This window comes from Podarcis erhardii, assembly GCF_964252035.2.
Source record: "Podarcis erhardii genome assembly, chromosome: 16".
In the NCBI taxonomy this organism is placed as follows: domain Eukaryota; kingdom Metazoa; phylum Chordata; class Lepidosauria; order Squamata; family Lacertidae; genus Podarcis; species Podarcis erhardii.
The window spans coordinates 9389804-9403252 of NC_138514.1; the positions used below are offsets into that span (position 1 = coordinate 9389804).

General features: G+C 43.7%; 1 pseudogene across 1 annotated transcript; it reads right to left on the reverse strand.

Moving 5' to 3' along the window:
• Positions 1 to 1679: 1679 nt before the first annotated feature.
• On the reverse strand, positions 1680 to 9912 carry LOC309331240 (transcription factor IIIB 50 kDa subunit-like; annotated as a pseudogene). The gene is made up of 7 exons (XR_014161619.1): positions 9667 to 9912; positions 7965 to 8127; positions 7719 to 7778; positions 6716 to 7037; positions 5232 to 5989; positions 2918 to 3006; positions 1680 to 2135 (listed from the first exon to the last, which is right to left on the reverse strand). The product of XR_014161619.1 is annotated as a transcription factor IIIB 50 kDa subunit-like (transcript).
• Between the last annotated feature and the right edge of the window lie 3537 nt (positions 9913 to 13449).

The window sequence follows — 13449 nt, forward strand, 5'->3', positions numbered from 1 at the left end:
ACAGATAGAGAAACTGGAACCAAAACAGACACAGCGAAGCATGCACACATACAGCTTTGTGCTAAGCCTCTCTTATAGGGTTGAGAAACATGTGGTCATCCAGATACCTTTGGGCTCCCAATGGCCATCCGTGAGGAGGATGGGAGTCGAGTCCAAGCACACTGGGAGGGCCAGATTCCCTATGCCTGCCCTACTTATTCCTCCTAGTTGGTTTGAGCTACCAACTTATTCACATGAGCTTGAGCTCGAAGAATGTTAGGGGCTTCTTCCATAACTCTGACAAGCAAGTTATCAATGTAGTCTTCCAACTCCCACACCTGCTGATCTCGCTTTGCAATCACATCTTTCTGCTTCAAGACCAGCTGGATCAGCTCGCTGTGTGTCAGCTGGCCATAAGCGTAGGCGGGATCTGAAGGATCATATTTCTTTAGGAAGGAAGAATGAACAGGTTAAAGTCATTTTGATATCGAGCACTGTTGTAAGGGTGGCGTCAAAGGATCAGAAGGAAGGTATAGAAACCTTTGGTTTCAGGGATTACTGGGGAATCCCAGGAATGATTTCAGAGCAAAGAGGTCATCTGTCTAAGCATCTTAAAAGCTACTGAAGATTCACAAAAAACTAGAATTTCAGGATTTGCCAGTAAGTACTTTTATGGCATGCAGACAAATGTGCATACAAGGTTTCTGTACGCCTGCCTTCAACTATTTCTTCCCAGTAATAAACATGGAAAAGTGAAGATAAGACCCTCCTCATAACATGCGAAAAATACTAAATAAATACAAAGCAGCAGCAGTAGTGGTTGTTTCAGTTAAGTGATAATAATTCAGGTTCTGTGCTCAAACACCAAACAGATCATTTGCAATATTAGTTGGAGGCACTAAATCACTAAACCTTGCTTATCTGAAAACAAAAATCCCTTTCAGGCCAATGTCCTTCGGTGAACATAGCAAGTTTTGAGCCTGGGGAATTCATACCCACTCACAGATCTAAACTTGTGTCAGTAAAAGGCTCAGAAAATTGCCCAGATGGGTAGGATAGCAGGGGCAGGGGGAATTGTACACCTAGAAAACTTGAACACATTTCTGTCTCCAAACGACTATACTCCTTTGCAGTGTGTCTAATCCTGCCAATAAATTTACAAGCTTCCTAACTCAGGGCACAGACCACCCAATTAGGTTTTAAAATATAGTATATCTTAAATTACCTTTATATCGGCTTCATTTTGGTTATCAAAAGGGTTCAAGGATACCTTTGTGATTCGGAGGTCCGCAGTGCTGCTCTCATCTGAGCTATGACCTCTTCTGTGACCCTCATTTGTGGAGGGTTCTGAAAAGAAAGAAATCAGCATCAGAATAGTGAGAGCACAAGTCCCAATACAGTCCTACTGAAAATCCTTCTTGGTGTTACTGGAGGAGATTTGGTTTAGTTGCTTGTTATCTGCACTACCTGTTCTCTTATGAGATTTGGTGGAAGGTGGATAAAGCAGGTTATCTTCATTTGTGGAGGGTTCTGAAAAGAAAGAAATCAGCATCAGAATAGTGAGAGCCCAAGTCCCAATACTACTGAAAATACTAATACCTAATCCAGCCCTAGATCAACTGATGGCTCTTAACAACAGCAGTCCACTGAGGTTGGGGACCACTGAGACCCAGCTGCACCCTACTCCTTTACAACTATTAAGCACAATCATGAAGACACTTCTGTTTCTTCACAGCTTCCAAGCACTGCCTTTAAATAATACAAGAAGTCCAGCTTTAACCATTATAAAGAAAAAGTTGTAAAAAATGGCACATTTTACTACTTAGCACACTTTGTAAATTACACAACTGTTAAAACATTTGAGAATAAGGTCTTGACCTTTGATTTTTTTCTTTTCTTTCTCATTTGACTCTTCCTCACTGTCAGCCGGGGAGTGACTAATGCTCGGAACAATAGCTGAAGCTGTGTCTGGCAATCCATTGCCTCGTTTCCCCTTTAGCTTGTCTTTCAGCTTGCCAAATGGTGTCCGTGACTTATCTTTCATGGACAGATCAAACATGCTGGCTGTCATGTTGCTCCTCATGAATTGGATATCCACCTCAATCTCATCTCTCTCTTTTTCCTTCTTTCCTGGTTTGGAGTGAAGCTTGTACCATCTGTACAAATAAAGAACAGCAAAGGTTCAGCATCAGGGGCTTAAATATTTCCTACCCACCCTTTCCCCACAAGGTCTCAGGGTGTGTTACGTATAAAATAGTTAATTTTCAGTTCAAGCTAAACAGAGTCAGGTTCTCTGTGTAAGCAAAATGCCAGGTAGGTGTGTAGACTGATATTAGTGACATTTAGCCAGCAATTTCAATTTCATCTTTTCTGTCACAGGACCTCAAAGCCAGATAAAATGTGTCATGTGTCACATATTTACAGACTTTGTCTAGAGCTTCATGGTTCTCTGTTAAATCCTTGGAAGTGTGGTTCAATAAAGGGGATTACAATCATGTAATAATTATAAGCACCCTCACAAAACAAGTGTTTCTCCAGAATTGCTTTCTGGGGCCTCCCCCAGAGGATCAATGAGAACCATGCCAAGAAAGGGTTAATTTTGTTCTGTAAATTTATCCATTGTTTAGGGCAATGGGTTCCCCCAAATATTCATATAATTTTGCAGCAAGACACAGGAAAGGCTCTGCTACTAAGCCGAGTCCCATGATCGCTTAACAGCTCCACCTAACCTGTGCTGTTATGCTCTGGTATCATGCAACATCAGCAAGCCTTACTAGTTCATGAGTTATGGTATAAGAGCTCCACAGCATGACCTTGTCCATTTCAGGTTATGCCATGAAGGCATCTGCAGAAAAGGTATCAACAGTCAGAGGACCTCTGTAGAAGAGACTGTTTCTGCACTAAAACCCAAGAAGCAAGCCATCTTAGTGTGTCCAACCTTCTTACTCCCTGAAAGGCACCACATGAACCAAGACAAATTCTGCCGAACAGTCTTGAACGGAGCTGGATACAGGAGAGGATACAGAGCTAGAAAGAGAGAAAAGGAGAAAGTCATTACCAGGAAAGCATGCTATTTCTCCCAAAATATGGAATTTTCCGACAATATTTTCAGGAAATTGCATGCCTTAAAAGCAAACATATCAAAACAGGAAAGGAAACAAAAGAGAAGAACTCTTAACACAGATAGCCAAGAATCATGGTGCACAAACACATTTTAATGGCAGGGTTTGTTCTACAATAGCTATGGAAGCAGGCATCGGTGAAAAATTACTATAGCACATTACTTATTTTATCAGTATTTATATTTGAATCTATTGCTCTTCAGATGTGAAACTCAAATATCATTGCTGGCCAATAGAGCTACGTCCCCAACAGCTCACCTGACAGTACGAGATAAATTGCTTGAACAGCACAATGTGGCTTAAAAGCTACCTAGGAACCGGGATTGAATATTGCTTTTGCAATGAACTTACAAAGTGGTTATATTACACAAATCAGGATGGGAATAATACTAATCTGCATTACAGGCTTGTTTGTAAAGCCTTTCCTTCTCCAAGATAACCATGCCCAGCTTTTTCAACTGTTCCTCATAGGACGTGGTTTCCAGACTCCTCACCATCTTTGGAATATGCTGTAGTTCAGGGGTGCAGAACCTCCAGCTCACAGACCAAATGTGACCCACCAGTCCCAGTCCCAGTTGCCACCAGTCCCAGTTGCCCATGAGGCCATTCTGGAGAAGCCACGCTCACCTGCCCAATAAGGGTTGCCATTAAAGTCGGCTCCCATTCAACCATGGCTCCTACTGTCCAAGCTGCAGCTCATTGAAGGCTTGCAAAGGGCTTTGAAAGCAATTCCGTGAAGCTCCTTTGGATCTCTGACATAAGAGAAGGAAAGAAGCAATGCAGGGAGGCTTACAAGGCGTAACACTGCCAAAGCCCCTTGCACTCTGGAACCCCAACATGGAACCCTACACAATTTATGTTGGGAGGTAGTCAAGACAACCCATTTGCCAACATTTTGATGTCACAATGGCAGAATGTGATTTACATGCTGGTTGCCCCACCCACATGTCAAAGTTTTTGGCCCCCCACAGCAAGAAAGATTCCTGCTCCAGTTTGTCTATCTCCTCCTTAAAATGCAGCAACTGGAACTGGACAAAGTAATGAACCCGAAAGTAATGATACACTGACCACAACACTCTGGCGCATTTCCTCTCTCCCTTTGAAGTTAAAGCATACCCTTATCCGCATTCCTTCAGAAGTCCTGCTATGACTCCCTAAATAAAGAAGGAGCGAACATCAGATGCAACGGGTCATATTTAGGAGGCCTCTCTGGGCAGCGCCTGGCACCAGCCCCCTCCCTCCCTCCGCGCATGCGACCTGCATCCCGGCAGGTAGACTGCCCCTGGCAGCAGGAGCTCCACCAAGGCCCCTCGCTCACTCGTCCGCTCGCTCTCTCCTCACCGTGTGCATGTAGGGACAAAAATTAACTAAGCAGCTCCATTAATCAAAGCGACTGACTCACCACGTATCTTGTGACACGGGTATGATGTTCAGGAACCACCATACCATGTTCTATAAAGAGATGCTTGCAAAGCACAACTTTTTCTTCTGGATCTAGGTTTAAAACATGCATGTCTGAAACAACTTGCAATTAGATTTTCCCACCTCTCCTCCACTGTCCCATGCCTAACTATGAGGACCATAAGTAGACCAGACAAACACTCATTCAAGTCAAACGCCAACTCAAAGAGGTATTTGTTGCTCAGGCTGGCTGACTGCCTCCATCCAACCCTTCAAGAGTGGATACTACTTCTCACCCAGAGATACGCCAAGCTTTAAACCAAAAGTTGTCCTAAACAGCATGCAAACCACTGCAGTGTGGCCACTTCCTATACCTCTTCTCAGAGTTGAAGGAAAATAATCACACAACCTCGCCAACTAGTTCCTAGTGGTCCCTACCAGTAACCAAAGTTATCCAGGCCGCCCAAACCTGTCTTTAATTATTACCACAGTAGGGGGGAAGGAGCCATGCCTGAAGGATGCGGGAGATTCTTAGTGGGACAGGAGAGTGGGGGGCGTGGGAATCATATCTGGGAACCAATGAATCCCTTTGCTTCAGACAGTACATAAGTAGACAAGTCTAAAAAGCCCAGGACACAAATTTTCACAATCCTCTAGTGGTTATGATGGCTCATTTGCCAGAAGTAATGTATTTAGCATTAACTTTGGAAGTGTAAACTCTATTCTTACCAAACTAAGCCTCCTAGAGCAAAATATGTATCTGAAGGCTATTGCTTGCAAGCCTATCTGAATCACTTGCAGCTTCGAGGTCACAGGCACGCTTGAGCCTTGCTAAACATCTCCTTTTCTTCTGGCGTCCGGATATACTGCTCTATCTCACTGTCTAAAATGGGCTCGTCCCCAGTGATAGCAGAATCTTCAAGGCTTAGCTCAGGAGTTCGTAGCCTCTTTGCGGGGTTCAAGACGCAGGGTGGGAGCAAAGGTTTCCGCTTGCTGAACTTCTGCTTCTCTCCTGAAAGGGAGGCCTCTTCTACTGTTGCAGCGCTCTCATCTATTAGCTGCAGTGGCACAGCTGCTGAGTTTTCTAGGTCACGGTCTTCCGTAGTCTTCTGCGGTGCCACAGAAGGTCACCGATGTACTTTGCCACGCTCTGACGGTCCACTTTCAGCACTCGCAACCAGCCCAGCTGAGAAGCCATTTGCAGGAGGATGTTATGCAGCTTGTTCAGTCTCTGGTGGGCTGGCCGGGGAGCCTCCATACCAGCAAGCTTACAGAACTGAGAAAGGGTGCAAGTGAGGCGATCGACAGGCCGGAGAGACTGCCAAGCCAGGAAGGCTGCTGCGGTCACTATGGGGGTGGGGTGCCGGCCGGTCACCAGCCACGTGTCGCTGGCAAGTTCCGCCATCTGGATAGTCCTTGCCACCAGCTGCTCCTTTTCTTCCACAAACTTTGTCGGGACGCTGGGTGAATTCTGGAAAATCTTGAAGCTGGAAAGATGAAAATCAAACAAGCCATTAGATAGACTGCCTTGGGTTGGGAGATGTGGCAGGATGGAGAAGACAAAGAGATGAAAGAGGGACATGAGCAAAATAAAGCATCCTGTGAAAGGGCAAAGGGCAGAAGACCCTGCATTTTCCAAGGATACCAAAAAGGCAAGCTGAGCAGCTTGAATCAAAAAGGCAAGCATCTTCCATTAACCAGCACTATGTGGACAGCGCTGAATTTACACTATTCCTAACTTGTGCTCAACAAAATTCTGTTTGTTGGCTTCTTGCCCTTAATAATAATAGGAAGGATTTCCAAGCAATTACGGGATTGGTAGCAGGAGCAGAATTCACAATTCTGAGAATTATTTGTTTAAAAAAGGAAGTTTGCTGCCCCTGTGGCTAAAGAGAAAAGCCTGGAACTGCCTGAAGTGCCTCAGATGAAATCTCAGAAATCAGGGAGTTGGAGTATACATGCACATATGAAAATACCCATTTCTTCCATGATGGAAGCACACAGCACACACAGGGTTCCTAGGAAGTCTGACATCCAAGCACTGACCACATCCATCCCTGCTGAACTTTAAGAAGCTTGCTATTTCATCGGCCTTCCAATCAATATACCACACAGTCCGTATGATACTTGTAAATTCTGTCTCTGAACGATGGAAACTGCACACCAACTTTGAGAAGTATTGTCAAGGAAAGGGCATAAGAACTTCAACATACCTGTTGAGGTGGGTTTTCACCATATCCATCAAGCTGAGAGTAGGCACATCCAGTGCCAGTTCCTTCAGGAAGCGTAGATAGGTCTTGGCAAACAACTCCTTGTCTCCATAGAGCAGCAGGCAGACTGTGCCCATGGTCAGGGGCCAGTTGTGCTGGCGGCAGGTCACAAAGACGCAACAGCCCACAAGCATCTCCTTCTTCTCCAAGCTGACTAAACTGAAGCAGGGACGTTTGATTGCCTGCTGGTAATAGGACACGGCTGTATCTTCAAACAGAGAAGGAAGGCGCAGAACTTTGCAGAGATCCCGAACACGTTTGACTCCTGTGGGGGAAAATACCACAGCAGTACTTAAGAAATGTTTCGACATACACATTTATCAGTGACAAATCTAACCGCAGGGTAGGTCTTTGCCTGTATGAAGCTGCCCATATACTAAGATAATCTGTGGAGGCTCTGTTTCACATGCTCCCACTTTCAGAGGTTAGACGGGTGGCAATCATGGAAAACATATTTTCAATTGTGGTAGTGTAACTGGAGCGTCCAAACCAAGCCTACTTTGGCTTTTTTTGGATATTATGGAGAACTTTTTTAAATGAAAGTCTTTGGGGGCTCTAATTGAGAATGGCTGCTAGTATTGCTGTTTCAACTTCATAGTTGATTTTAATTTGGCTTTTAGGTATGTATTGATTTATATTTTTTTGCAGCTGTACACACAATTGTAATGGCCATTTAATAGTACTGGAAACAGACTGGTCCATGGTTAACCAGTCTGTCAATGATTCAGCTGAGATTTGATCAGGCAATCAAACTGAACTCTGGACTCTATGCACCTCTAAAACTCTAAAATAGGTTGTTTTGATGTTGGTCCCACAACAAATAGGTAAGACTGTTTTAAAAATGCAACTTTCTATTTGCTTTTAGAAAGTGAAACAATGCAGCTCTTGTGGATGACAGGCACATTAATTTCCACAAAGCATCAGAAGAGTAGTGCAGAATACGTACCTCGCTGTACACAACGGCTCGTTTGCTCATTCTGACCAGTACTCCGTGAATATGTGACTTCTATGAGATAAAAACACAGATATCAGCCAAACTTTGGTCCAAGCTCTCAAACATGCACCCATTTTTAAACTGTTGAATGGTGTAGGGCCTGTCTATATTTGAGAACTGCTTGCAAGTCGTATCTCAAATCCTATGTCTTTGTAAGATACAAAGAGTTTTCAGCTATTTTGCTATTCTTAGCCTCACCTTGTAAATGTTCTTCATCAGCATATGTGGTTGTGAGAAGCCCTTCAGTCAGAATGAAGCCACAGTCTGCACACACCAGCTGTTTCTGAGCATAATGAGAGTCCTCTACAATTTCCAAGGAGCCACAGTCTGGACACTTCTTTTGGCTCGACATCTTAGCAGCCTGAAAGCATAAATCAGGTCACAAGTTGGTCACTGATATTTTTGTAATATTTAATTAGAAGAAGAAGAAGAGTTTGGATTTGATATCCCGCCTTTCACTCCCTTTAAGGAGTCTCAAAGCGGCTAACATTCTCCTTTCCCATCCTCCACCACAACAAACACTCTGTGAGGTGAGTGGGGCTGAGAGACTTCAAAGAAGTGCGACTGGCCCAAGGTCACCCAGCAGCTGCAGGTGGAGGAGCGGAGACACGAACCCGGTTCCCCAGATTACGAGACTACTGCTCTTAACCACTACACCACACTGGCTCTCCATGTATTACATTTACCGTATATCCCACCTGTCCTTTGAAGAGCTCAAGGTGGTATAATGGTTCTCTCGCCACCCAATTTTTATTCTCACAACAACTCTGTGAAATTAGTTGGTTGTATTACTACTACTAGGACGCGGGTGGTGCTGTGGGTTAAACCACATAGCCTAGGACTTGCCGATCAGAAGGTCGGCTGTTCAAATCCCCATAACAGGGTGAGCTCCCGTTGCTGGGTCCCTGCTCCTGCCCACCTAGCAGTTTGAAAGCACGTCAAAATGAAGTCTTTTTATTTCCCTCAAAATCAAGGTGTCTCCTAGCTTGAAAGCCTACCATACTCTCACATTTGAAAAGTATCATCATAAAATCAGTCTGAGGATTCTACAATACAGCATTACATTTCTGAAAAGAGCTACAAAGACTACCAGAGATTTGTGGGGGCCCTGTCTTCAGTTCTGATATGCAGAATGCAGCTTTGATTAGGAGGGGAAGGAAACGGTCTCAAAGTACTCAGCTCAAATTACATTGTCATTGGAAACTACTGTATTAAAAGACTGTTGGTGGGGGTGGGGTGTCACACTTTGTCCAAAACTGGAGGGAGCCAGGATGTGGGGCTTGCAGTTTTTCCTCTCGCATTTGAAGCATCACCAGCATTTCCATTAGAGTTTGGTGCTAAGAAAACACCTAACACCACGAACACTTTTCTGGTGGCCTGGCAAGACTTGCCCCACAGCCATTCACTAAACAAGTGCTTCTTAATTTTAAAAAAGGGCATGGAGACAAAGTTGTTGTGGAAAGCTCCTCCTTTGTTTCTCCAGAGGCTCCTAAAGGCAAGTGAATAACGCCAGGGCAACCTGGAGTGCGGGAAAGGGGAAGAGAGGTGAACTGCTGGCTGGTTAGGGGACACAGAAAAAAGAGGGGGAAACTGACTTGTGTGATTTCGATAATGGTAATGTAAAAATTGGGGTTTGGCTTTTGCTTCCCAACACCCCCATGGGACTCTGAGACCCCTAAATTCATGATCAGCCAGAGAAGAATGGATGGAGGCAGAATCCAGTGGAAAGCAAGGCAGATATTTATTTTTCTGTTGCAACAGAGTCCCCTCCTTCCAAGGAGGGAGAGACCATCAACAAAAGTGTGCAGGAACCTTGACATTGCCCAACCCCCTTAGCCAAAGAGCACCCCAAAATCGTCATACATAGATCATAGGAGGAAAACCCTGCCTACCAGGATACCTGATAATGGTCGCCGATTGCATTACCTGGGCAGCCTGGTCATTCTTTCGTGATGGTTACTACTTTAGTTCCTGAAGCCAGGTCACAGGCTCACCCTATTCAGACACAAATAGACCCTTAAGGCAGGATTCGCAAGCGAAAAGGCAATGGGGAGGCTTTCCCTATTTGCCTCCCTCACTGCAGAGGAGTATTTGAGGTCACGGAGAGTCAAAAGGGCCTCAGGATTGCTCTCCCGCACTATTTCAGACACATGGTTTAAATATATACATATGTGTGCATTGATCCATATTTAGTCTATATTGGAGACCTTAGAATTCTTCTAACAATGGAGAGGCGGAGGATTGATGGCGGTGCTCACAGAATCAGCGGCAGGTGAAGGGGGTTTCTGCCCACGCCGCTCGCGGGTTGCATGCCCTCCCAAAAAATCCCCCCACCCCCCCCAAAAACCCCGGCCTGGCTCCTAGACAGCCTCCCAGGAGCCTCTTTCCCCCTTTCCGCGGACTGACTGACCTTCTCGCCGCCGCCTTCGCAACACCGGAAAAAGCCGGGGGAGCTTTTTCAAGAGGGCACACGCTCCTTCCGGGCAATCCCCATGGCAACGGGGCAATCGGGCCCAGACGCGCTCCAACGCTAAGCGGCCTCCGGAAAGAAACAAGGGAGCGCAGGACAAAGGTTCCGCCGGAGCCGCTCAGCTCGAGGGCGTCAGAGATGCGGCGAGCCAGCCTTTTCGCCAAGGCTGGAGCATTTGGGTCTGGACTGAGGGGTTGTCAGATCAACGGGAATGAGCTGAAGTTCAACAACAACACCAGGAAAGCTGAAGACTTCCTTTTCCATCTTTGTAGTAAACCGTCTATTAGCAGCCTCCCTTTGCCTCATTTTCACTCCATCTTTCCTGATCTTTCCTTTGCATTTTTCATTTAAAAAAAGTTCCCCTTGGAATACTTGTAGATTTTTGAGTGGGTGAGACACCAGCTCCTTATGTAACAGGGGGAAATATTAATATCAACACGTAGCACTAGAGACATACTCTGCAAATCTAGCCATGTTGACTCAGGTTGTAGCCTTAAACTGGATTCAACCAAAATCTACCTTTCTGTGACTTAAATCTAGTCTTGCCCTCTTGGGAAGCAGAGAGCAAGTTTCTGCCCTATTCTTTTAGGGTGTTTCAAGAGTGCTATGTCAAAATACTGTCATGTTCTGGATAGAACAATCAGACCGATCATTTAGCACTTTGATAATAGCTTCAGTGCTGTGCAGTTCCGCATGCTGTGGTTGTGAAACTGGCACCACATTTCCCAGACCTGATAAAATAATCCTAGCAGCAAAATGCTTCCACTTTGGGGGAACTGATGTTTATTAACAGTCAAACAGCTAAAACCTAAAACATTTGGTAAACCTAAAACATGGGTAAACAACAATTCTTCCAACAGCAAGTGGAACCTGAAAGTTTTACTGTGTGGTTGCAATTGCACAACTGTGCTATATGGGACCTGTGGCATCTCCAAGAGAAGTATTACAAGACCCTCTCTTCCCTTCCTAGCCTAACTTGCACAAGCCCTCAACCTTCAGCAACCCTCATAGGAAGGAATGGAGGACTATAGAAACTTACATATGCACACACCATATACATTTATGAGCCATGCACTGCACACAAGGGAATTTAATGCTACGTTATTATGAACAAAATATGGATGAGCAATACTCAAACCAGCAGATGGCGGCCTTACTTTACACTTGGTGCTCTCCCTAAAAGTTGCTACATCACATTTCTATAAATTTGTCCATTGGACAAAGGTGTTAACCAGCTTAAATCTGATTTTTGTTGCAGCAGGGGACCCCAAAATTCCAAAATACATCAAATTCAAAAACGTTCTCATTTAAGCAATGCTTGAAATCTTGGAGGGCAGGGGGACAAGGGACAAGATTTTTTGAGGTTATAGGTGGAGAGGCAGTTTTGCACCAGTCCTGGCCTCTTCTGATAAACAGAAACACAATTATGCGAGCAACAGCAAAAAAGCAATGTGTTGTATCCAACATTAGACCTACTGAGAGTAGGCCCATTGAAACGAATCAATATGACATACGGTATTCCCAGCATAGCTGTCAACTTTCACATTTGAAAATAAGGGATCAGCAGCCTCGAAAATAAGGGATCAGCAGCCAAAATAAGGGATCAGCAGCCTCACCTGTCCCAGGCACTCCTGTCTTCCACTGCTTCCCACAGTTTGGTCAAACTCATGCTGGTAGCTTTGAGAACACTGTCCAACCATCTCGTCCTCATGGTTCAATGTTACTAGTGAGCAAAGCTACCCTGTCAGGATTTGAATCTTGGTCCTAACTTTTGGTTTGTGTTTTTTTTTAAAAAAATATTTATTGAGGTTTTGCAAAGACATAAATTTACCAAATACAATGAAAAGAAAAAGATAGGAAAAAAGAAAACATACAAAAATACATACAAAAGAAAAAATAAAAATACAAAATACAAAAAACAGATAAAAAAAGAATTAAAAACAAATCCATTTTTTATAACTTAAAACTCCTTAACTTGTTTCCTTGACCTCCTCACACCTCCCCTTTTTGTATTCCCATTTACATAATCAAATCAGCAAATCCTTACCCACTTTCATTTATCTTAACTCTATATCTTAACATATTATAACTCTATATTTTCATCCATTATCAATTCATTTTTGCATATTCTTATTAACTTGGTTGCTAATGCCACTTATTTTCAATCCAACATCATTTTAGCATTCATTAATTTTACAATGTTTCTGCAGATAGTCTTTAAATTTCTTCCAATCTTCTTCCACCAACTCCAGGTCTCGGATTCTGCCAGTCATTTCCACCAATTCACCTTCATCTGCCACTCTTCCAGGGTGGGTAAATCTTGTGTCTTCCAATACTTTGCAATAAGTATTCTTGCTGCTGTTGTTGCATACATAAAGAAAGTTCTATCCTTCTTTGGCACCAATTGGCCGACTATGCCCAGGAGAAAGGCCTCTGGTTTCTTCAGAAAGGTATATTTAAATACCTTTTTCATTTCATTATAGATCATCTCCCAGAAAGCCTTAATCTTTGGGTACGTCCACCAAAGGTGAAAGAACGTACCTTCATTTTCTTTACATTTCCAACATTTATTATCGGGCAAATGATAGATTTTTGCAAGCTTGACTGGTGTCATGTACCACCTGTATATCATTTTCATAATATTCTCTCTTAAGGCATTACATGCCGTAAATTTCATACCGGTGGTCCACAACTGTTCCCAGTCAGCAAACATAATGTTATGGCCAATGTCTTGTGCCCATTTAATCATAGCAGATTTAACCGTTTCATCCTGCGTATTCCATTTTAACAGCAAGTTATACATTCTTGACAGTATCTTAGTTTTGGGATCTAACAGTTCTGTTTCCAATTTTGATTTTTCCACCTGGAAGCCAATTTTTTTGTCCGAATTGTAGGCCTCTCTTATTTGATAATAATGAAGCCAGTCTCGCTCTTTATCTTTTAACTTCTCAAAACTCTGCAATTTCAATTTGTCTCCTTCTTGTTCCAATATTTCCCAATATTTCGGCCATTTGGCCTCCATATTGAGCTTTTTCTGAGCCTTCGCTTCCATTGGTGACAACCACCTTGAGGTCTTGGTCCTAACTTTTGGGGTTAAGTTTCTATTTAGCTGTCCCATTAATACTGACAAACCGTATCTCCCATTCATCTCTCAGATCCCCTTGTAAATCTAAAGTACTGACATCCTGCAGTAAAAAAATTCCCTAAGTTAAT